General features: G+C 31.8%; 1 protein-coding gene across 1 annotated transcript in view; it reads left to right on the top strand.

Moving 5' to 3' along the window:
- Positions 1–4212: 4212 nt before the first annotated feature.
- Positions 4213–26188, top strand: part of LOC105347653 (uncharacterized) — a 32980-nt gene continuing 11004 nt past the window's right edge. The window contains exon 1 of the mRNA XM_034471783.2: positions 4213–4374. The gene's annotated coding sequence lies outside the window, so the exon portion shown is untranslated. The remainder of the gene's footprint in view (positions 4375–26188) is intronic.

Raw genomic sequence — 26188 nt, 5'->3', positions numbered from 1 at the left:
AAAAGATTCTACATCATTAAGAAATAAAGCAAACAAAAATGGTGATAAATTTTCCCCTTGACGCACTCCTATTCTGCATGGAAAATATTCAGAATAATTATTATTTACAGCAATTCTCGACTTACATTCAGAATACATCTTAACTATTACATCAAAGCATTTTCCAGTAATACCATTTAGTATAAGCTTCTGCCATAGTCCTACTCTCCATACATTGTCAAAAGCAGCTTTAAAATCTATAAATGCACAATACATTTTCTTTTTTAACATCAAAGATAATTCAATCAAAGAATGTAAAGTAAATATATTATCTATAGTAGAATAATTTGATCTGAAACCACCTTGATTCTCATTCAAAATATTTTGTTGATCGGCATATGTTTTTAATCGTTTGGACAATATAGATGTAAATAATTTACCCATGCAACTAAGAAGGGTAATTGGTCTATAATTTTCTGGGAGATTATCATTACCTTGTTTTTGGAACTCCCATATTATGTAATTCAAAAATATTGGATAAACAATCTAGATCAGGATCATCTAAATCATACTCGTGGTTTGAGATATTATCTAATTCAATAAAATCATCTTTATCAGAAGTTCTTCAGTTAAAATCACCAATTAAACAAGTATGACTAAATCTACTCTTTAAGTTCAAAAATTCTAGTTCAATTTCACTAAATGCTTCGCTTGAGCTATATACAGAATTCTCTGGATTTATGTAAACAATTCCTAAAATCAAATCTTCAACAGAATTTACCAAAACAGACTTTAGCTTTAGCTAGTGTACATATTTACTATCAGTGTGAACAACAGAAACATAATCTTTTAAAGATCTTTTGTAGCCGACAGAAATACCTCCAGAGCGTCTGTAAGAATAGTCATGTCTATTTTTAGCATCAAATAAAAACTCAGTATGCTTTACCGGTGTTGTATTGTCTGTTTTTGTTTCTGTAAAACACAAAATGTCATAACACGATACGAAATCAGAACATTTCGGATAATTTAAACGTCGATTTAGTCCACAGACATGAAGTCCTTATAGTGTGGATACAGCAGTTTGCGTTGATCGTTGATTTCTTTACTGCTCAAAAACACTGTATTTCCGATCACTTTGATCCCGTAACGCTGTTATAGAAATTTTTAGTCTTAATATGAACTTTTTCACGGTCCTTAAAGTTGACAAATTTTGCTACGATTGGACGGTTTTTATTTGTTTGTTTTCGTCCCATGCGGTGGACTCTATGAAAAGAAATTTCATCCGTGATCCCCAGTTTTTCTTCAATGAATTTGTTTAGCATTTGCTCGCACATATCTGCACTCTCCTCCCTTTGTTCGTCTATCCCCGTGAATATTAAATTGTCTCTCATTGATCTTGATTGCAAATCTAGGTGTTGATCTTTGAGGGTTTTGAGATTGTTTGTAATGCTTGTCAATTGCTCTTTAATTTCTTTATTTTCTTTCTCTAGATTTTCATTTATCTTTTTTGATTTCTTCATTTCTGTAACTAGTTCTTTTGATGTTTTTTCTCTCTCATCAAATTTTTCACTTGTAAATACAACGTTTTTTTCGATTTCAGCCATTTTTGCTTTTAGGTCATGCACCTCTGCTGTTACAGATTTAATTGAGGTTTCAAAATTGCTGATTCTGGATTCAATTTGGTCGAGTTTGTTTAATTTTTGAAAAACTTTATCCAGAGTTTTAGCCAGGTTGTCAATTTTGCTATCGTAGTTAATCGGTTGCATACTACCCTGATATTGTTGTACATGTTGCACAGGGGGCACTGGGCCTATAGATGAAAGACTGTAATTCATCACGGGCACCTGTTGCACGTGCGGTATTTGATATGCTTGGTATGTATTGTTGGGAGTGTTTGGAGTGCACTCTTGATTGTTTAATGGAGTGGAAAATATCGGGATAAGGTCTTTCCGTGTGTCTTTATCATTGTTTGCATTGTAAATATTGTTCTGTGATCTACTCATGACACTTACTTTTGTGTGTTACACTTCACTGCTTACGTTTGATTCTGCCTTTCGTTTTCGTTGTTTCTTTGGCTACTTTTGATTGGAACCTCCAGAATCTCTTCGGACGGGCGCGGGTCTCATCTAATCACTACTTAGTCTTAATATGAACTCCTTAAAGTGCGATATAATCCAAATATTTCACTACTAATCTCACCTGTAAAAAATTTGGTGTCACCATTCCTCAAATCACGCATGCGTCCTTCTATTATATGGTAATATTAAATTCAAAACTATTTAATCTGGGGCTATTTGGGCATTTCAGGACAATTATTATGTTAGAGCTGTTGGTGAAGATTTTTTAAAGGAAATAATGAACTGGTTAATATTTTTTATATATAGATATGTCAAAGTATGTTACAATGTTATCCTTCAAAAGTAACTGTTACAGATCATTTTTCTCAAAACATTTTTATTTACCAACAAAACACAACACTTCTCTTTTCCCATACGTAATTTCTTTATAAAAATTATAATGAAAAAGAAACAAATTCTTGATATTTAAATCTAAATTTTGGAAAATGTAATGTTTGATAACATTTTGAAATGGTTATGATACCATATTTGGAGAAACCGGAGGCATTCTAGATATATTTCATTTCTTTAAAAATGAATAAAAATCCGAAATTTTGTAAAAGTGCTTTTAATCAAAGCTTTTAAATAAAAGAGGAATATACCAATACATTAATTTCTAATGAATTAACAATATTTTCACTGATTATTGGAATGAAGATGAACACAGGTAAAGTCTACCTGTGCCCCTTATGAGGACCCCATAATTGCATAAAATAATTAGGTGTTTGTTTTGGCGAGAAGCCGTGCGGGGAATAAACCGATAATTTATGAAGCAACCTTGTTTAAAGACATGACTTAGTTTTAATATTTGGAGCATTTAAAATTGTTATATACCTGACTTCACCTCGCAAAGCTTTATTAAACCCCCCCCCCCCCCCCCACCCCTATCTTGGCAGTAAATTTGATGATTTTTCAACAGCTCAGCGAGCGATGGCTAGTCGCATGTGAACATTAGGCGAATTTTAATTTTTCAAGAAAGGACCGTCTCCTTAGATTTGATGAGGGTTCCCTATCCATTATTTTCCCTTTCCAAACGTTTAATATTCAGCCAACTGAAGTAAACATGTAAGGAATAAGTTTTGCTGTATTTAATACAGTGACATTGAAAAAAAATGAGCTGGCCAAACAATATACTTTCCCATGGAATGATGAAAAAACTATAGGTGTCTATACTTAAACGCATTTCTCAAATAACGGAATTACATTGAACTTGCATGTATCAACTAAAAGATAAGTATCTTGCACTGATATTCTACATGATCACATATTGTTTGATATACATAATAAACTTCGGGTTTTTTTTTTATCGGCTTCGGCCAATCACGGTTGTGTCCATATGAGGCATCCGGCAAATTTAACTATTTGCACATGCATTAATATTGCGCTTTGCACTATTTTATTAACTATGCAATGACAACCTTATTTAAATCTATAAATAGACGTAGATTACTATAAACGTTACTCTTATCATTTTACCCTGAAAATAAAACATTTATAGGGTTACATACATAATGATTCAAATCACGTTTTTTTCACATGCTTAAGAATATTAGTCGGAAGTATGATTCGCCTACTAAGTGTAAGTTCATTCATGCCTTGCCATTTCGGAAATCATTAAAACGGTGTTATATATATATTTTACTGCATGTAGCGTATATAATATTAACAGAGTTGACCAATGGTATTTCATCCCGATCATTCCTTTATAAAAGGAATACTTGTTTTCCTCATCAAGTCTGTTCATAAGCACATGAAATCTTAACTTTCTGGACTATTGTCTATTGTCGTGATGTATATAATTAGGTGTGCGCTGACAGTGAGAGCAAATCTTTCAGCGGTCACAACGGTTAAACGATGCTTGGGAAAAGTTGGAAAATCCTTTGTCAAATCAATCCTCTTTTTTCTAAGGTACTGGATTTATGGGACGTTTTATTAGATACGAGACATACATTGTTTGCATTTGGTGTCGGTATAGCAGTGCAAGTCAACCGACCCTCAAAGCGCAACACGTACCTTCTTATGTCCTAAAAACGCGAGCCAATGATCGATTTAATGCTACACCTGTGATAATATACATGTGCATATAACCTTAAAACACCATCAACATGTGTTGACTCTTCGTAAGCTTATTGGATAAAATGAATTTTAATTCCCGGAGCATGCGCAGTCAAGGCCTCCCAGTTAGCGCCCAAGTCTCTGAAAAGAAATGCTATGCATAGTTGTTATCAGTTTTCTGTGTTCATTTTATAAACAGTTGACTACGTCATGTTAAAATAAGGTAAGAAAAATGTTACACTGCTAACTCTCCATTCTTTTTTTCAATCTCTATGCTTTTTATGCATTATCCATAATTGTTTAGATTCATATCAAACAAGTAATAATAATTAATGTAGATTAGGATACCCACCTTGCATAGGTGAAATCGTATTTTAATAAAAATACGTGTATGTATAAAGTGCTCTCATGCAATTGTTGTTGTTTGCATAGATACCTGTACATTTATTCCTCTAAAACAATACAAGTTTCTTCAGATATTGATGAATATGAAAGATTAACTTTTTGTTTACACTGGCAACGCTGTCCTTCAATAAATCATATCTTTATATATTCGAGGAGTTCGGGAAGGAACAGGTCAAATTAATCAGTACATGGCGCCGACAGGCTTTATTTTGGGTCTGTTTTTGTATTTTTTCTGTATCATATATACACATTTATTTTGTTCACATTTTACATGTCCTTTGAACAAGTTTGTGTCAGTATATAGAAGGAAAAGTTGCATTACCCTCGATTCTCATCTATAGGCGTTCTAATTAATTATCCACTAAATGCAAATTCCATAGTCCAAATGGTCCGAACCTCACTCCCCCCCCCCCATTTTATATACACGATGTTGTACCTACGCGGCTGCTATCGGTAAAATATGGCGTTCGGCATTTCTATTCGAAAATTGAACGGCTGCTAGTCGATAGATTTCATGGGTCACGCAACAAAATCAACGAAAAGTGTCCCAAAATCAGGTATTTTAAAACAATCCATGTACATGGAACATGTAAGGAATTATTGTAATTGATAATAAATGTAATTTGCTGAATGGCCTGATAAGTAACAAAATAAGGAAAAATTTCTTACGTGGGTGACTAATATAATATTTATAAAGAAATCACGCTAAAATCAAAGCTTGGCAAAAAGTGGAAGTTTGGACATACGCAGATCCAGATTAATTTTTTCAATTTTTTCGTTACACTTAAAGGATAAGAAAACTTATACGGCAACCACAGACACCTGACATTATATTTTTTTCTCGTAATAAAAATACACCCTATACCTAATAATACACGCGTATTATTAGGTATAGGGTATTCATTTTTATTTTTCATTATGAGAAAAATATATAACGTCACGTGCCTGTGGTGGCAACATCAGTCTTTCCTAGGATATTATTATCTTTTCGTAAATGAAATGATAATTCTGCACAATGTATTTTTTATTTAATTTTTACCTGTCGTGAGGATGTTTTTATTAAATTAAACATTAACAGGAATACGTGTCTATTAACCATTGAATAAGAGAAAAAAAGCCTAGATTTGAGTGTTATTTTACTCAAATGTGTTTACAGATTGAGTAGAACAAAAGCTAGCAAAATTCTGTTTGTCCTGGAAATCAATTAATAATCACAATTAAAAACTAAGTTAATAATCACAATTAAAAACTAAGATCCCTAATTATTGAATCAAATTAGTTTTTTTAATCCTGCATGATTCTTTTTTTTTTTAAAGATCAGTTCTCCATAAATATAAAATTTAGTGGCCACGCATACTCAGCGATTTTTTTCTTCATATTTCGTATTTTGATACCCTTTGGTGAATAAAGACGCAAGACCACCTTAAACGGTTGCTATGGGGACGGGATTCCATGGTAAACGCAAAAGATTGAAAACTGACCATTTCAAGCTATTTTGAACACAAATTGTAAGAGACTGCAGCAGTTTCGGCTATACAAAATTAATAAGTCGCATAAAAATATTGTGAATTTTTCAATCAGAGAGAGAGAGAGAGAGAGAGAGAGAGATTTTCAGTCTTTTCTACACAATATGCATAAAGACACACCAAAAGAGCCCGGCTTTCAGTACTTTGATTACCAATAGCAGCCGTTTAGGTACTACACCGTGATTTAACAGTAATGAAGTAGGCTGGACGAACAACGGTCAAGGCCTTTAACCTCTATGAATCTTCTTCTTCAGAAGAGCTCTAAATAAAAATATAAGGAAATATTCAAAGTTTAAAGCATAAGAAAAAATTAATTATTTCTTTACAGTCTAATAATAAATAGCTAAAATTAAGGGCAATTTGTTAATCACTTAGTTTCCTTCAGTAAATACAAAATTTAAAACATGACAACTTTTTCTTATCTTCGGACAGGAAAGAGTTTGATTTGAAGAGTTATATTTTTAAATCTGACTTCACAATTTTTTTTTCGAACTAATTTCAAAAGACGAGAGATAATTATTTGGCATGCAAATTAAAAAAAAATATATGCAAGGTATGAATTTCGAATAAAAATTACCATAATATGGGCAGACAATTCAAACTTCTTGAGAAAAACAATGGCACGTTGCATTTGTTTCTAGAATCCGGAAACAGTTCGAATGAATGTTGGAATGTAAAAGCAGGTTAATCAAACAATAAAATGCTTTCTTTGGTGATTCATTCAGGGATATGAAAGGTAGCGACATTGCAGAAAAAATACATAACCTGCGTTAGCGGGTTATGTTATTTTTTGCTACCTTCGCTACCTTCATAACCCGAATGAATCATCAAAGAAAGTATTTTATTGTTTATATTAACATCTTTCTTTTAGCTTATTGATAAATTTATTATGAAAAGTACGTAAAATTTACTAAATTACTGTTAATGTACGTAAGTACGTTAGCTAAAAGAAACAGCCAAATCGTCTCCAGTGAGGCTTTGATTCTGACATCGTCATGATTATTTCGTGCAGTCCGTGATTTTTCCTAGTTCGTTGAAGGTTTGGACCAATCGATAAACAGGGGGTTTCAATATCTGTCCTGTCATTTTCTTGTCAGTTTCAGTCGCTGTAGATTTCGACCAATCGATAAACGGGGCGTGTAGATTTCAGTCTGGCTGTTTCTATGGTGCTATAAGTTTCCATAAGAAATAGAAGGAATAATGCTTGTTGGATATAAATATGTACATGTATATAATCTAAAACTGTATCTTCTGTTTCTTCTGTGCATGGTGTATTAAGGATTTGTTTTATATTATGATAGAACTCAGCTCACATCTTAACCTAGCCGCAGCTAATCTTGATAATATTATCATTGTCGTGTATTTTAACCAAGTTTTGGTAAAATTTGGTTGTCATGGACGCTAAGTTAGCACATTTGAGGTAATTTTGCCGTCCATGACAATTTTTTTTATTAAAACCAGTTAGTATAGTTTATTAGCTCAAATAGTTGGGGTAATGCTTAATGTAATAGTAATGCTTTGCAATGCATTACATGTTTTCAAAGTAATGATAGTAATGTGTAATGCCACAAAATTAGCATTACAAGTAATGGTAATGTAATTCATTACTTTCCAAAATCTAGGGTAATGCTGGCATTACATAGCATAACTTTGCATTACTATGCTTATTTATGCTTGTTCACTTTAAAAAATGTGATGAATAGCTAAAATTGTTTTTGATTAAATTTATTTTAAAAAAGAAAAAATCATTCTTGTGGTAAAAATGTTTTAGTTGTATTAATTAAAAAGATTTTTAAAAATTCATTTTTAAATTGTTAATATTACAAGATATAACAGCACAATTTCATAACACTTTAAGATTGTTGTTATTAAGGGTTTTAAACAATTTACTCTTTTGCACTTCAATAAAGAATGTGTCAACAATACATTATGCCCCCAGGATAATATAAGTATCAAAACAGTCTATTGTTATAAGAAGTGCTAAACACCCCAATCCCCTTCCCTTCACTAAGTCCCAATAGAGTAGAGGACAGACATGCATCTTTAAAAGCAACAGAATGCACTGTCCATCCATGATGAAAATCAAAATCACTTCCAATATTATATATTATAACCCATTTAAAAATAATTTCTCTCTCTCTCTCCTCTCTCTCTCTCTCTCTCTCTCTCTCTCTCTCTCTCTCTCTCTCTCTCTCTCTGTTTTATATTAATTATATTAGTTTGGGCTGATAGAAAATACAAGATTCATGTATTTTTTGTATTATAGCACTTTATATATCCTAATATAAAGATTGTCAAACAATCTTTCAGTCCCAGCTTCCAATGCTCCTGTAAAAGGTTTATTTAGTCTATCTGGGAAAATTTTCAAACTAACAGGATGCAGTTAAAAGATGAACCCTTTGAAACTTTTGATTATAAAGTGCAAAAGCAATCTTTTGTCTTAAAGTGTTCTCAGTATAAAGAAATCCGATTAAAATATATTAAGAAATATAACTGGCAAAAACCATCTGTTTATAAATTAATACAATTAAGTATCCAAAATAATAAAGATTTGTGTTATCTGGGGAAATATCTCTATTTAGCTTTTAATAACCACAACATTATTACCCATGTTGATGTGTAATATGAAAACAATCAATGTAGTGCAAATAGGGCGTCTAAAGTACCAAACCTGGTTTAAATCTAAACGTTGCGTCAGATATGACATCATTTGCAGAGAACCAATCTAACAGCCTTATATTTAAGACGGATATAAAGATCTTAGCAAGATTACTTTCCCTTCCTTTATTGTTATTAGCAATATTAGTAGCCCCCCCCCCCCTTGTGCATTGGTACAAAGTTCCACATGACCAAGCTCTCAGAAAGACAGTACAATATAAGTTACAATTAAAATAGACGTACCAACAAAGGCTGAACAAAAACTTGAATTTTACAAAGTATTTAATCAATAATCATCGAGACCCATGGGTTTACCACATTTTAAACCATTTAAAATGCCTGCTACTGCGTCGTCAAAAATATAACTATCTAGTTCGAAAAAGACTAATTCTTCTGTCACAAAACCACCATTGGCCATATCAGGTTCATTTGTATAGTTATCATTACAAAGGTCATTAAAATACTGGAAGAAATAACAGGAGTTAGTGGGCGCCTAGTAGTCTTCTTACGTTCAAATATCCTATGAACTCCCTTGGGGTAATTGTCAAGCTGTTTGCCCTTATGTTTCTTGTACCGTCACCTTGTTTTCACTAAACATACTTTTTATTTTTTTTCCCTTGCTTTGATGAAATTTTCCCTGTTGTTTCTATCTTGGTGAAATACACGCAGGGCATTGCGATCGTATGTATGTAAATTTATGTAAATGCTTTTTATCAAACTAGATTTTGTTTTTTTAACTTTAGTGGTTTTGGACAAAAAAAAAACGCACTTTGAAATTTTTTTTTCAAAGTGCGTTAAATTTTGGTTCAAATCAACGCACCTTGAAATATTTTTTTAAAGTGCGTTATGAGTGTAGACCAACATTTTGTTTACATCATGACACTTAACGCACTTTGAAAAATATTTTTTTTTACAAACATTTGGATGTTTAGTTGTGTTTATATATGAAATATTAATTGATATTTCGTTTTCGATGAAGCGACAAGGCGATCCATTCTTTCAGCAAGGGAGATAATAGCGTCAGATGGTATTGACAAGAACGTTTCTCATGTGCTGATCTATACTGGATGAGCTTCCTACATAGAACATTAATCCTACCGCTGGATTCATTTCCTCCTAGAGGCCTGATGATTTGTGTTTGCCAATTTATCAGAGATCAGATACAAATTATGGATTTATGGGATTATTGCATCTGCTGCGTCCATTGAAAAGAAAAACAAAAAGATTTAATAGGGCACATATATATTTTATTTTTCTTCCCCTTCCCAACTTCGCGGGTTACAAAGCAATGATTTTTTTTTTATTAAACAATCTAAGAATGTATTAATAAACGTTAAAAACGTTGTTCTAACCCAGTTTATGATGTCTAAGTATAAGGTCGCTAGCTTTGGAATTGAATTCAGTCGTTATTTTTTTTAGTTCATTAAAAGAATTTATTAATTTTTGAAATCCTAATTTAACATTCTTTATACTGAATTTTCATTTTAGCCAATTGCGTTAAAACATATAAAACATTTAATTCTAAGTAATTTGACGGCTACTTCTGTTGAAATAGCCCTTCAATTCGAAAAGAAAAATATGAACTCGACCCAAGAATCGCGTAGACAGGGATTTTTGAAATATAGATCTATAGAATAATAATGAGCGAGGGCTATTTGTTTCTTTAAAAAGGTATTCTTTATACACCAAAAAAAAAAAAAATTACCAAAGAAATAGATGCCTTATTGACATTTATGTCTTAGTTGAAATTTGAAGGAATTAATTTGATTTACAATTACTGCTCTAAAAAACCGCATGTTTATACTTAAATACTAAGTCAAGAGTCACATTATCTACACAGTAGGTAAATGGCAAATATCCATTCCTTGAGCCAGAAAGTATTAACTCGTAAACTCTCATCAGTACTTTGATTTTAAATTGCTTACGTAGTCTTATTACTGTAATATTAAGGCGAGACAATTTATTATTTGCACACAGTTTAAGTAATGATACGACATTTTTCAAATTATATAGACAAATATTAATATATTGATGATGTATTTATGTGTGTCTTGGACGTTTCAACAGGAATTTATTTTACTACCAATTTTATCTGAAAGTTTAAGAAATCGACATAATTTTTTTTTTCAAAGTGTGTTGATATATCGATATTTACGCACTTTGAAATTTTTTTTTTCAAAGTGCGTTAAAATGGTCCCAAATATAACGCACTTTGAAAAATTTTTTCAAAGTGCGAAATTTTTCAAAGTGCGTTGTAACAATGCTCACGTTTGCGTTTCCAAAAAATTAAATTCAAAATTCAAACTAAAATGTAGTTTCCCCTTTCTCAAGCGTGGTCTCATGTGTTTGTATACGGATTTCACATTTTCCCTCAATTAACATCTCTTCTAAACACTTTAAATTGTGTATCTACGCCACTGAAAATAGTGTTTTGAAGTTATATTTTTTATCATTATTTAGATAGTAATTTAATTTACCCAATCCAGGAATCTAATGCTAATTAGAAGCATTGATGCGCTGTTTTTATTGCCAATTCATAGTTTCTTTGTGTTCTATAAAAACAATATTTTATAAAAACAATATTTTAAGGAATTAGCATCAGCGTAAAATCTGCATTTTTGCGACATCATGAACTAAATGGGGTCGTTTTCGAGGCAACCTGAATCATTTGATATTCAGATAGACCTATCCTTTTTGCCTAAAATCAACTAAAATTACTAGATATGACATTAATATTTTCTTTTGCTGCATGTGGTTCTTTATATACCATGTACCTTAAAGATGAAATTGCTGATTGTGCACAGATATTGCTCTAAGGTATCTAATGATGTAACGGCTTACCGAACGATGATCATTTCGAAATCACTCTTTCACTTGAAAAAATAAAAATGATCTCTCTTAGTAAACTCTTGACCTCTGTCGATTTTTATCAATAAATAGATATTTCATTACATGATTTTGTATGGTTATGAATTTTTGTAAAATCAATATTACATCACGGAAGACTGTAAAACCAACAAATTTCAATGGGGAACGAAAAATGATTTTTGGGTTAACAGTTTCGAGAAATTCATAGTTTGTAATCTAGCGGTGGTATATGGTAATTTTCCTGCCACTGAGAAAAAATAAGAAAACAAATAATAGTGTTAATGAAAACAGCGCCTCTTACAAAAACCAGCAAATTAAGTGCTCAATAAAATTATACTAGTATATTCTAGGTTAATATAATTTTATAATTTTCCAGTTGATTAAGATTTGTGCCATTATAAAATTACTGCTGTTTTTCGAGGTTAATACAGTGGTTGAGCTACGTATACATAATTACAAAAACCACCGAGCCGAAGGCTCCATACTCAATTCTTAAATTTATAGTTTAGTTATTTCAATCTTCAGCCAATCGGGCTGTTTGGTGTATACGCCTTATAAAAGGCAATGACAAAATAAATAAATAAATAAATAAATAAATAAATAAATAAATAAATAAATAAATAAAGCGCATATGTAAGTGTAACTCGGAAAGGAAATCAACACGAACAACTAACTTTCACTTAGTTTTATTGTTATTACATTATCTATATGGATATGAATGGCATTGTATCCTAAGGAACTATCACAAACCTTTGGAATTTGAACTTCTCTAATATTAAAAACACGAGGAATACATGTACTTAAAATTGAGTAACCCCTCCCCCCGATAAATCACCGTAAGCCCTAATTCATTTTGTATGTTAGATTATGTCATGTGTTGGTGATGTTGCGGATGTCGCACTGTACACAAGCCATGATCGATGAGTCATTTGTTAAAAGTTTACTAATTTAACCTAGACGTGAGGTACCCTTTATGATTTTTCCGCATCTATGAGGATGTACAAAAAAAAAGTTCTCATATTCCGCAACGAAAAACAAAATCCAGCAATGGTATTAATGGTAAAATGGCCCAGTTTTCAGATACAAGTATAACCCATTGTGTGCAATGACCTCCGCTAGTGTTTGCTCATTTTGCCCGTTCTGTGGCATTTAAACAATACAGAACGCTTGTAGGGTTGAAAAACACGAAAACTACCTTCTTCTATGACCAATCAGTTTTTGTGAAGCAGTCAAGCGACGACAATACCAAAGACTTGCCCAGCTATCTTCCAATCTCTCTAATACTGGCAAAATTTTTGAACGATGTGTCTACGTTTCATTTACGACTATCTCCAGAAATTCAATATCATTTGTGAAAATCAATCAGGCTTCAGACTTGGTGATTCCACAGTTAATCAATTAATAGATATGACAATGACATAGGCAAAGGTCTCGACTCCGGAAAAGAAATCAGAGTTGTATTTTGTGATATTAGCAAAGCTTTCGATAGAGTATGGCACAGGGGCCTACTGTACAAACTTGCAAACGCGGGAATATCTGGATCATTATTAAACACTGTGCCGGATAATTATGCCAGTGCCAAGGTGGCATTTTTGCACCCGTCTAAGCTTATAACGAAAAATTCAAATATGCCAAATGATAAATCATTGCTTAAAGAGTTTACAACCACCTTTGTTATCATCATAACTCACCTGTCAGGTGAGATATTTACCTTTCAAAATAATTTCCTACAGGAAAATAATTTTTCCCATAGGAAAACAATATTCCTACAGGAAATTTGAAATTTTCTTATCGGAATACAAGATTTCCAACAGGAATTTTAATTCCGACAGAATTTGATAAAATCCGGTAGGAACCGAAAGGAGATATTAGTTTCCTATAAAAAAAACTGCCTGTCAGAATCAAATTCCCACAGGAAATACCATTATTCTTCAGGAAATATAATTCCTCTAGGATTTTTAGAAAATCCTATAGGATTGTCAATATTTCCTGAAGGAAAATAATTTCTCCTTTGGGAATTATAATTTTCCTATGGGATATTAATCTTTAAAGGTAAATATCTCATCTTTCAGGTGAAACACACTGAAAACAAACGTGGTTATATACTTTCTAGACAATGGCCTATCATATTGTATGTATGGATTTTTCCGAAACTGCCTCTTAAGCGGTTTCAAAAATGCCACCTTGGCACAGTGTTATCAAAAAGGTTTGAAAGTTATTTGAACAACAGAAAACATCGAGTAGTTCTCAACTCGGAAAAGTCAGACTGGGGTTTTATAAAATCTGGTGTACCACAAGGATCTATATTAGGGCCTTTACTTTTCTAGTTTATATTAACGACATTGTTTCTGATATCCAACCATCTATTAGACTGTTTCCTGATGACACAACGCTCTACGTTATGTTGATGACCCTAAATCTGCTGGACATGTTCTTAACAGCGACTTAAAAAATCAAAATATGGGCTAAACAATGCCTTGTTACTTTCAATCCAACCAAAACCGAGTCTCTCCTCATAACTAAAAAAAAACAACAACACTGGAATCAACATCCGAATTTATATTTTAATGGAAATCTAATACCAGAAGTGTCTATGCATAAACATCTTGGATTAACTTTTCAAACAACGGACAGTGGGCATTGCACATAGATGATATAGTTAGGAAAGCCTCCTCACGTCTACAATTGATACAACAAAAACGTGTAAATTTTCATTGAAAATTTGTCATATATTCATCAAAGGAAATACGGGAGATAACTCTAACTCAGTGTATTTAATATGAAAAATCCCGAAAGTTCCAAATGTCAACATAGTGTGTAAATTCTGAAAGCAAGGAAAAAAGTTGGTGTTGAATTCTCCATTAGTATGAAATAAATTTTAAGATGAAAGATATTTACAGCCTCAAAATGGTTTTTTGTGAATAATTTGACTGTTATTTACAATGCAGCTTCAATAATTTTCTCCAAAATCGGTCCGGAGCGATTCTGCAACTGTTTGCTACATTAATAGCGAGCGCAGCGCCGGCGCGAAGCGAGCTCTACCGGCAAGGCGTGTGTGAATAGAAAATTCGGACTAGTTGCACATTCATTCAACGGATTTTTTTGGCGTCAGTAAATCGGACCAGTAATGCATCGTTTTAATCGTCCCAGTAGTTCCCTGTAATCATGGCAATTTTTATCACTTCACACTCTCACGAGAATCAGCAAGACAAATTTAGACAGTAAAAACAATAACGATGTAAGCGACATACAGTCAATGTTACCTCTAAAGTTCACCTCAGTACACTTTCAATCAAAAATAATCATGTGACGTCACAAACGTTTACACATTGATCCGATATATTTTTTCGGAGTCAGTAAATTTTGACCCACAATTCATAGTACCAATGGTTTCCAACCTCACGTTCCAACATCACGTTCTCCCGAGAATCAAAGTAAAACCGTTGAAAAGCTTATAAGATGTAATTTTAAGAACATCATGCTTTTTAAGTAAATAAAACAGTATACTTCGCATACTTTTATTTCTCATGGCGAGTTTTAAAGAGTAAGACGACACTAAACCAACGTCAGCATTGACGTCACAATAAGCACTGATAAGGGGAAATTACCCTAATTGAAGTTATTGTAAATCTGCTGAAATGACCAAAATCCTCTTAAAATCTTGCAAAGGCTAAGATAAAGAACAGCTGACGAATAAGGACATTTCTTCAGATACAGGAAACAGTTGTAAATTGCACTAATTTGGATGAATGCTCACAAATATTTTATTCACTATAATTACGGTAATTTCCTGAAACGTAACGTTATACGTAGCACCGCCTTGTTTTAAAGGGGGTGGGTGGGTGGATGGCAGTCTCATCCAAAAAATCTTTGCAAGCAAAAAGAAAAATAAATCATGAAAATTCTAATCCTTCAGCTCTTTAGCAGTTCAATGGTTTCTTTATTTTCACTTCCATTTATTACATGCGGGGGGGGGGGGGGGGACAACACCATGTTCTTTTAACATGATAAACAAATATTTTTAAGCGTAAATTAAAAATAAAATTAAACATTCATTATTTTTTTTTAAGTGGAGGGGCAAATCCATGGTAAGTCGATTTTCTATGTATAAATTGACAAAAATGAAAAAAATTTTAGCATGGGGGGAGCTCTATGATGAGTCAAGTTTTATATGTAAGTTTAAGAAAAAATGTCTACTGCAAAAAAAAAAGGGGGAAATCAATCAATCAATCATTATCACAATCACTTTAAAAGAGGAGATGCAGTGCAATGAATATTTATATATTAAAATCTTGATTATTTAACAACATTGTATCTTAGATTAAACTATTGTTCTACATATAAATAAATAAATCATAACAAATCTTATAAACTATGAATAATGAATTTTACTGAAAAATAGGTATGTTTTATTTTTTGGCATTCAAATTTCACGTTGTTAATTTTATTTTATTAATTTATTATAATTCATTGTTTGATCACATGCTGTGCTCGTCCCAACGGTTGCACCGTAAAACATATTACAGGTGAACATATCGGAGGCCTTTTAACTGTGGTTCAGGCCCGTCTAAAGATTTTTCAGTTAGATTTTTCTAACTAAGCAGAGTGTAGGGGAATTAATAGCATTATTTTAGGCTTAAAGCTTGGTTATGTCAACAATACGGCGTGTCGATGTATCTATTTCGTAAATGTCCGATATCATATGATATGCATGCAAACCCGTGCGTTAGTTATATTCAAGAAAACGGATTAATAAAAGTGTTTACTTGTTTCCGAATCCTTGCTTAATTATGTATCAGGTGTGTGTGTGTGTGTGTGTGTGTATATATATATATATATATATATATATATATATATATATATATATATATATATATATATATATATATATATATATATATATATATATATAGTACGTTGTATTTATAATAAACTATGGTTTACACTAAGCGAAGCCATCGTCTTAGTACTTCTTACTTACTAAATTATCTTGTTTGCAGTCAAAACAATTTTTCAAATATCACAGAAAAAATACCCCCCCCCCCCAAAAAAAAAAATAGAAATAAAAATAAATAAATTGAAACCCGATTTTGGTGTCTGTTTAATGAAATCATATTAAAAAAAAGATTCTTTATCGATTCATTAAATATTTTGGTGTTTCGAGGAACCCTAACCTAAATCTTTTCAGGCTAAAATAGGTAGGGTTTAAAACACTGTAAAGAAATAAATATCGATTGAATAAACAGTAACATCTTATCTGTGTGTTCATAACAACATGTATGTATACGCATACTTTTTGGGTTATGTAATTATTTTATAAAAGCGTTAACTGCTCCAACCCTGTTTTATAAGGGTTGAAATTCTATAGTTATTCAAATCTTATTCAATTTTAGTTATCATTTTTGAAATTTAGATGAATTTATCTCATAAAAAGCGATAGATTGTACAAAAACCAAACATAACATCATGCAAGTTTTTGACGCAAGCCATTTTTGCGGCATCAAAGACTTTTATGCAAAAGTTCGCATTTTATTTATCCATTAAAATAGCGCGTTTATAGGAGTTTTCATTTTTTTTAAATCATAAAATCTTTTTGTCATATTTGCACAAAACCATCATCGCAAAATGCATATATATTCTACATCAAACAAAAAAGTCAGCCAAGAAATTGGTAAGTCAATTTAAACAATTTTAATTACAGATGAAGCTTTCTAACCGACGAAAATATTCAATGATAAAACATTACTTTGCGAATTTATTTTTACACTCGATCTCCAGCATAACCGAAAATTAATTCCATAACTAGTAGATCACACAATTATAAAAAAAATTCTGTTGATGATTTACATAATTACTGGTTGAGTGATTGATCCATTAGCAGCAATGATTTTGGTATTTGTTTTATATGTAGATACATATTCGATGCATACATATATAATTATAATACAATTTTTCAAGAGATTTCGGGGGGGGGGGTCAAATTATTATTCTTTAAATTAAAAAATAGGTTTAGATTAGATGTAACTTTAACAGAGCCATGCTCAGGGTTTTAAAACAAATACTGCCAACATGAAAGACAGGAAATGCAGTTTTTTGTTCGAAGTCGGTATCATCAAAATACCCGGCAAGAGTGTACAAAAGATACCTTCTATCAGAAAAGATTTGTTATTCTGCGCTGTTGAAAATTCGTTAAAAAGAGTCTTTTGCTTCTTTTTTGGTCCTTTTTAAAGCTTATTATTCAATAGGTTAGGAAATTCCTCTTGGGATTAAGATAAGACTGTTATTTTTTAAACGCATTTATAGCTCCTCCTTTTTTGGGTCAAGTACACAGTCAAGGGGAAATCCCCGAGACAACAGAGAACTAGGACCACACAGGCACATGGCACGTAGCATCGGGGGGGGGGGGGCAGCGCAGCAAATATTTTTATTTAGTTTACAAACAAAAAAAGAATTAAAGTGAATTAAAAATAAGGAAATAAACAGTGAAATTGCAGTGAAAAGTATATCCCCCTTTTCAGGATTTTGGAACCTCCCCCCCCCCCTTTTTTTTCTTGTCAAGATTTCTTGGATGAGTCTGGCCTCCCACTATCAAGAACGATGCTACGTGCCTGCCATAAAAAAATGGACTGAATGATGGTTCACTCAGACAAAGCAAACAAGAGGCAGTAAAATACGAGGAATCAAATGGTGGTTGTACGATATTTGCTCGTCCGGTTTAACCCGTGGGTTTGGTAAGACATCTGTGTCAAATCAAAACCGTCCACGTTGTTGTCATTGATTTCACGCTCTGATAAATTTACATTGTATCAAACACATCTGGGTCATTATCAAAATATGCAGCCTTTTGCGTCAGTGTCAATTTAAAGGGGGAAAAATAGTGTTCTGGGGAATATATACAGTACCATTGGATTTTAGAAACTTAAACCTTTATTGTTGAACAAATAAATCGACAATTTTACTGCTTAAAGTATAAAAAAAAATATTATTGTTATGAGATTTCAGTGAATTTATGCTGTCATTAAATTTTTTAAACGTCTTTAACCTACAATATCTTCAATAAAATTGATGTTTTATTCCAAAAATCACTGTTAATTTTCAAAACAACTTTCATATTTTAATTTCTGCTATGCTCCTTAACAAATTCTCTTTTAAAAACAATGAATTTGATGAGATATATTGTACAAAAACATTTTGTCATTGGTGTTACAAAGCAAATTATATAAGAATATCTTAAAATACATCAAGTAAATAATATTGTACTACAGTTGGAATTCCCCAGATCATAGTGACATCATTCCCTGCTACTAAAAAGATAAATGTATCAGTGATGACATCATTGTGATAGAAAATATGGCAGAAAATGTTAGTTTGCACAGAGAAATACAATGTAAACTGTGTCAGTTGGATAACGTGCTATTTAAGGTTTTCTATTATGAAAGAACAAAAACGTTTTTCACATAAATGATGAATGTTTATCACATTATAACATAGGCTATTTAGCTTTGCGTAGTATCTGTTTTCTTGGGTCATACTGCTACACTTACTATGGATACATCAGTGGTATAACGGTCAGTGGTGTAACCAAAAATTGTCGTTACACCACTGACAAAACTGTTACACCACATGACATTATTTAATTATTTTACGTTTTCTTCCATTTCATTTATATTCGAGCATTTTGAACAATTGTTATTTATCAGTTTTACAATTTAGACACTGTCACAGAAAAGAAAGCTTGACCATTTAATTGCAATTGTGTTTTCTTAATCTGGAAAATGAGACCTGTTACACCATTGACATTATCTGTTACACCATTGACATTTTGTATGCTTTAATTATGTTTTACCCATTTAATTACTTGATTAAAAGATCAAAGTAAAAACAAATTTATTCTAATAAAGAAATGAAATTATCTATATTTTATTTTTATAAAAAAATTGAATTTTTTAATGACTTATAGTGTATTATAAGATATGTTATTCCACTGACATTTCACATTCCCTATTATATTTTACTAAAATTTTTCAAATGCTTAAAGGTAACAAATGCTAGCTAAGCTTCAACAAACATATAGACAAAGAGGAAGTGTATATGCGTTGTATGCATAGATTTGGGAGAAAATTGGAGACATTTCAATTTTATTGTCCAAAATGTATGATTGATATGAGCTGGTATAGCATTGACGATGTTGTTTATGAGATTGATAAGCCAAAGAAAGTTCGAACTCGGTACAAGGTGGATAAAAGTGTGTGGATACCAATAGTAAAAATATAACATCAAAGAATGAGTGAATTCATGTAAAAAAAAAACATCTACATGTCATTTTTTCTGTCAGTGGTGTAACAATGATTATAAGTGGTGTAACAGTGTGTCTATCTTCAGATTATGAAAGAATGAGGCACGAAAACTTTTATTTAAGATCAAATTTATCATGTTTTAAATGCAATCAAAAATAGAAATTAGTTTATTTTACAAAATTTAACACGCTTATCTCTTATTTATTATCGCTAGGTCAGTGGTGTAACTTTTATGTCAGTGGTAAAACATATTAATCAGTGGTGTAACATGTACATTTTTCTCCAAATAAAATTAACTGACAATAATACATGTATATTTGAAAACACCAGTGCATTTATAGTAATGTCTTTTTTATGTTCCGTTAAAAGAAAAATCCACTTGTGTTCTTTATAATGCTCAAATTAAAAATTTGTGGAGTAACATCAAGACTTGTTATGTTGGTCACTATGAAAATGTGTCAAATATTTTCTGTTATCTAATTCTGATAACTTTAAATGAAGTTTGTTGATATAAATTTTATGCCCATCATTTTAAAAGAATTATTTTATTTTATTTAAGAATTTTTTCCTATACTATATGCCTGTTACACCACTGACAAAATTTTCACAGTTCATTAAATTTTAGTTTAATTATCAACCAAATGGTATAATCCAGTGTTTGCAAATTTTTAGATGTTATACTTCATTGTTTGTTAAATGTGTTTTTTGCAATCAAAGTAATTTTTTCAACAATAATTTTCACATGTTTTACATTTTTCAAAAGTCTGTATATTTTGATAATGACCCATCTGTGGCTGGCTCTGTCTGAGGTTCCGCGGTGGCCATTGACGACTCCAACTTTCTGTTTGATACATTTAAACAACGCATGCTGGCAGCGCACAATGGTTTTTTTCATACCACTGATGGCTGTAGCTCAGATGTGAAATAAACTTGGGTTAGAAATTAATTATAACTACCGGTATCCGCAATCTGCCTCTTCCTACATGAGATATGAAAATATTTACTTATTAAAAAATCATTAATATCTTTTAAGATACATCAAGAAAAAATGTTTTATGGCATTGATCAATGCATGATTATAAAGCTTTCACTACTGATTGATTCACAAAGGACTATATATATGATATGGGCCCAAAATGATGAACATCATTATTTTACTGTAATTCTTTGTTTTCTAGATATATCGGTGATGTTTTTACATAATGTTCATTTTGATTCAACTGCCCACAATTTAGAAAAATGACATCGTAAAAACAACCTTTTCCCGCCATTTTTGCATTTTTATCATAAAACAGCTTTGCTTATCAAGCAGTTTTTCTTTCAGAAAACATTGAGCACATGCTTGAACAAATTTTTCAAAGTGCATTGATATCTTCGATATTAATGCACTTTGAAAAAAAAATTGTTCAGGGTTTAGTCAAAATAATTGATACTTTTATATACAATAAATGATTGTTTTAACCTTGTGTAGCTTAATTTAATCAAAGTACTGAGAGAACTGAAAGACGGGGTCTTGAAATTGTCCTGGATTTCCTCGAATATGCTTCCAAAATTTATGAGTTTGAATTAGTTATTACAATCTATGTTAATTCGGCTTTTTTGCAATTGTCTGATACTTTGTCTAAATTTTACTCAATCCCGGCCTTCATAATTTTAGAAAATTTACACAACGGTATATTATGTAAAACAAGACCCCAAGGAAAAATTTTAAGAATTACTACTAACCGGGAAAATCAAACAACTATATCAAAGTAGATAATTTTAATCATTAGATTTATTCAATTTTGTGATCCAAGGGAAAATCCACAAGTCGGACGGTATCCGTAATAAAAGTTTTATGAAAACACCGACAACTCTAAAACTGCTGAATTAACAAACAAAGTTAACTCTTGTATACCGATAACAAACACAAGCACTTGACGTAAGAAATATTTTTTTTTACAATAAGATTCCAAGAACTTTGGCAATAAAAAGATTTGTCACGGTCGCCATTTTATCTTTTAAGACCGACCTATCTGACACGATTTTCTTCATTTGCGATTCATGCAAAATTAAGAGGTAAAAATAAATCCGTTCACCACTTACTACTTTTTTTGTGTAAACTCGTGCATCACCTACATTCCTTTCATTAAAAGTCGTACTCCGAAATCAGAGACATCAACTAGACACGATCTCTTTGCGAGCAACGAGGAGGTCTTCCGTCCGATTTTTAGAAGGAAATATGACATCATCGACTTTGATTTTCGAGAAAAAAAACATGATATGGAAAAAGGAGTGAAGTACTAATTTTTTTTTGTATCGCTTTTTATAAGTTCTCTTACATTGCTTTTTAAATACTTTCATTTCTTCCAATTAAGATAGAAAAGATTAATATTGTTTACCATTGGCCCCTAAAAACCCTCATTAGGTTACGCAAGAGGAAATCATTTTATTGTTATTATATATAAACGTATTATACCTAATTCAGCTTAAATAACCTTTCACAAAACAGCTCTCAGTAAAGGGCTATATATTAAAATGACTTAAGAACCCTTTGGTCCCTTAATTTAAGGGACCAGCCCCTTTTCTTGAAATCAAATGAAAGGCCATTTAAAGCTGCTTGGTCCGATTTTATATCAAATTTTATGCACGCTTTTAAACGATGGCTATGCTTAGTATATGTATAATAATAGACATTGCATACGTTTTACCCATCAATTATGCCAAATTTCAATGAAGAAAAATACGTACAAAATTTGCTAACAAAACAAACGACATTAAAAGGTACCGCGTTATTTCGCCTCATGTTAAATTTCACCCCAGGTATGGTTGCATTACGAATTTGACATCGCTTTAAATAAAGGTCGAAATGATCAGGTCGAAATGATCAGACAAATTACAAATAAACATATGTACGTTTTGTTCGCTAATATTTCCAAGGTCTGCTTTCTTTACAATCGATGCATAGCATGCGGGTTGAATAACCCCAATCATTCGGGGGACGAAACCAAGCGGTTTCCTTTTCTAAACATTCCCGTGATGCATTTTGGTTTGTTTTTTCGTTTACCGTTTTTGAGATATTTGGAAAAGAACGTTTTAGGGGTGGATCCCTTGTCACCTATTTAGGGGGCCGTTTAACGAAATTTTGAAGGTTGCGTATTGTTAAAAACATCATTCTGAACAACTTTTCTTCTGTACTGCATTTCGAAATATTTTTCCTTTCTGAGATATGGGTGATCAAATTTTGGACTTTTGACCCCTTAAAACCCCAATTACATAACACACGATGAAATCATTATATTTGCTTGGATACATAACTGTAAAATAAACATATTTACTTCTATAACATTTCACAAAATATCCCTCAGTAAAGGGCTATAGATAAAAAGAACTGTAGATCCCTTTGGTTCCCTAATTTTAGGGGCCAGCCCCTTTTTCTTGATATCAAATAAAAGGACATTTAATTCTAAACACATTTTGTTCAACAAGTGTTAAGAAATTTGTTACCGTCCTGGAGATATATGACAAAGAAGGTTTTAGGAGTCGTTTGAGGAGATTTTGAAGGTTGCATATTGTTAAGAACATCATTCTGAACAACTTTTCTTCTGTACAGCATTTCAAATTATTTTTCCTTTCTGATATATATGGGTGATCAAAATTTTGGACTTTTGGCCCCTTAAAACCCTTAATTACGTAACACATGATTACATCATTACATTGCTTGGATACATAACTGTGAGATAAACATAATTCCTTCTATAACATTTTCACAAAATATCTTTCAGCAAAGAACTATAGATAAAAAACTGTAGAGCCCTTTGGTCCCCTAATTTTTGGGGCCAGTCCCTTTTTCTTGATTAAATGAAAGGTCTAGTAAATATGAACCTTTTTTTACAATACATGTCTTTACAAAATATTTTTCAGAAAAGAGATAAAAAAGAAAACCCGAAAAGATAACGACGTTTTTCAAATCTCAAATTTCCAGTCCAGGCGAGCTTCAGCGCCTTTTGAGTCAGTCAAAAATGAATGCCTAAAGACACATCTACAATCTTTCGACTACATTTCCTGGAAGTTTGAACTCAATATCTTCAATCGTTAAGAAAAAGATCCCAGGACAAGCCGACCCTCTGAAAATTGCTAAAACGTCAATATCTCAAAACGAAAAAATTACGTATAAAGTTTAGATCAGTATCTACTATATCTGAAAGTTTAATGATAATTGGTTGTGTCGTTTTTGAGAAATCGCGTGCAATTTGTTGGAAAAAAAAGAAAAATAGCGAAGAAAAAGAAACAGAACGAAAACAAGAAGGTCCTCCGTTGGAAACGGAAGACCTTAATAACAGAGATTGTCAACTCCGCCATTAGCGTGTAAATGTTACGGGACCAACCTTACTTTGAGAACTACAAGTGCAACAGCAATATTGTATGATAGTGAACATGAACCTGTAAATATTTTAAGCATGTTTTATTTATGAAATATTTACAAAAACTCTTTATTTAGTTTTTAATTACTTTTTTAAAACTTATTGACTTTTCACAAAGTAATGGAAATGCATTACTTTACTCATGTAATGGTAATGTAATGCATTACTTCAAGAAAATTAAGTAATGGTAATGGTAATTTAATGCCCTAATTCTTGAAGTAATGGTAATGTAATGCATTATTTTACAATGTAATTCACCCCAAGCCCGATTCCAACTAAGCCGGAAAACATGAACATTAACATTTAACTTGGTTCTTCAATCGATTAGATTGTATATATTATATGATGTATAAGTCTTCCAGAATGTATAATCTTTTATAGATTTTGCTTACAATGCATTGTTTAAAATTTAAATTTAGTTTAATCAACTAAAGAGCCAACGAACGAGAAGGCAAATTCAGACTTCTTTTTATTTTCTATGTACAAAATTCCTTTAGAGACGAACAGCAGTCATACCACTAGTAGACTGGAAGCCAATGAAACACCTATTTAATTTGTAAAACATCTGTGTAAAACCCGTCCCAATTTTAACTTCGGCTTGCGCATGAAGTTTGGTAGTATTAAGGTGAAAAGATTGTCAATATAAAATTCACAACTTTTCAACAATGGCACATTGCATTTGGGAACTCTAATTTCGATTCCACCATCAACCTCTTCTATTGATTAATGAGCTCGTACACCAACTGAATCGTCAACGGCGCTGTGCATTCAGTTACGTACTAGTAACTCATTTCACATATGAATCCGAGCAAGAATATTTTGATCAATAAAACTATTTGTTTATTTTCTAAATAAAATTTTGTTTATACACTGAGAACTTAAAAAGATTTAATGCGTGTTTTTATAATACATATTTACTGAAGTGCATGAAAACGTTCTGCACTATTCTTACGCGTAGACTCAATTCATGTGTTCTACGCGTGCCTTCCGGTTTGAGACTTCGGCTTCACCAATAGACGGGGTCACGTGACCACGTCTAAAAAAGAACCCATAGCATTCCCAGTTAAATTGATAAACAGTTTCTAGATGAGAATTTTTTTTCTCATAAGATAATATCGACAATTTACACACAAAGAACAATTGGGGAGATTTGAATTATCCAAATATGACATAAATTTCTTTGCTTAGCAACTGCATTTTCCTATTTTGAGTATGCAGCAAATTTACCTCTTATCTGGTATATTGAGCAATGCAAGAACGAATATGATTTGTAAATATTGATAATGGATATTTCAACTGGCTTATTGAATGTGCTTATAAACAAACATAATGTGATTAAAGGATACGTTAGTTATGTTTATCAAAAACAATATGATCTTTTAGAAGATCAGTACAAGAAAAAACAAACCCACATCCTAATGCTCATTTTAAGTTTATAATAATTTAATGTTTGTTAATGTAATTTCTTTTTGAAATGATTTATTTGATTAGAAAATAAAAACAGAATGTTGAAACTCTTACAGATTCTTTAACATACCAATAGAGAAATTATTGTTTGGCCAGCTCGTTTTTTCAATATCACTCCATGTACTTAATTTACAACAGAGCATATTTCTATCTCCGCTCTTAAGCGTTTAAGTTGCTGAATATAATACACGGTGTCCCATAATGTCTGAAATTAAACTACTTTACGTTTTATTTGAGTCATAGTTTACAAGTTTTGGCCAAGGAATAATTAATTTAAATGTATTTCAAATGGTATCAGATATTCTAGGACACCATGTATGTTTTTAAAAATTAGGAGTAGGGGTCCTTCTTCCTGTAATCAAGTAAATGGTGCACTGATGATTGACCGGTATCTTTGATTAACCCCCACCCCC

Source organism: Magallana gigas, chromosome 8 (assembly GCF_963853765.1).
Source record: "Magallana gigas chromosome 8, xbMagGiga1.1, whole genome shotgun sequence".
NCBI lineage: Eukaryota > Metazoa > Mollusca > Bivalvia > Ostreida > Ostreidae > Magallana > Magallana gigas.
This window is presented reverse-complemented; position numbering and strand designations above follow the sequence as displayed.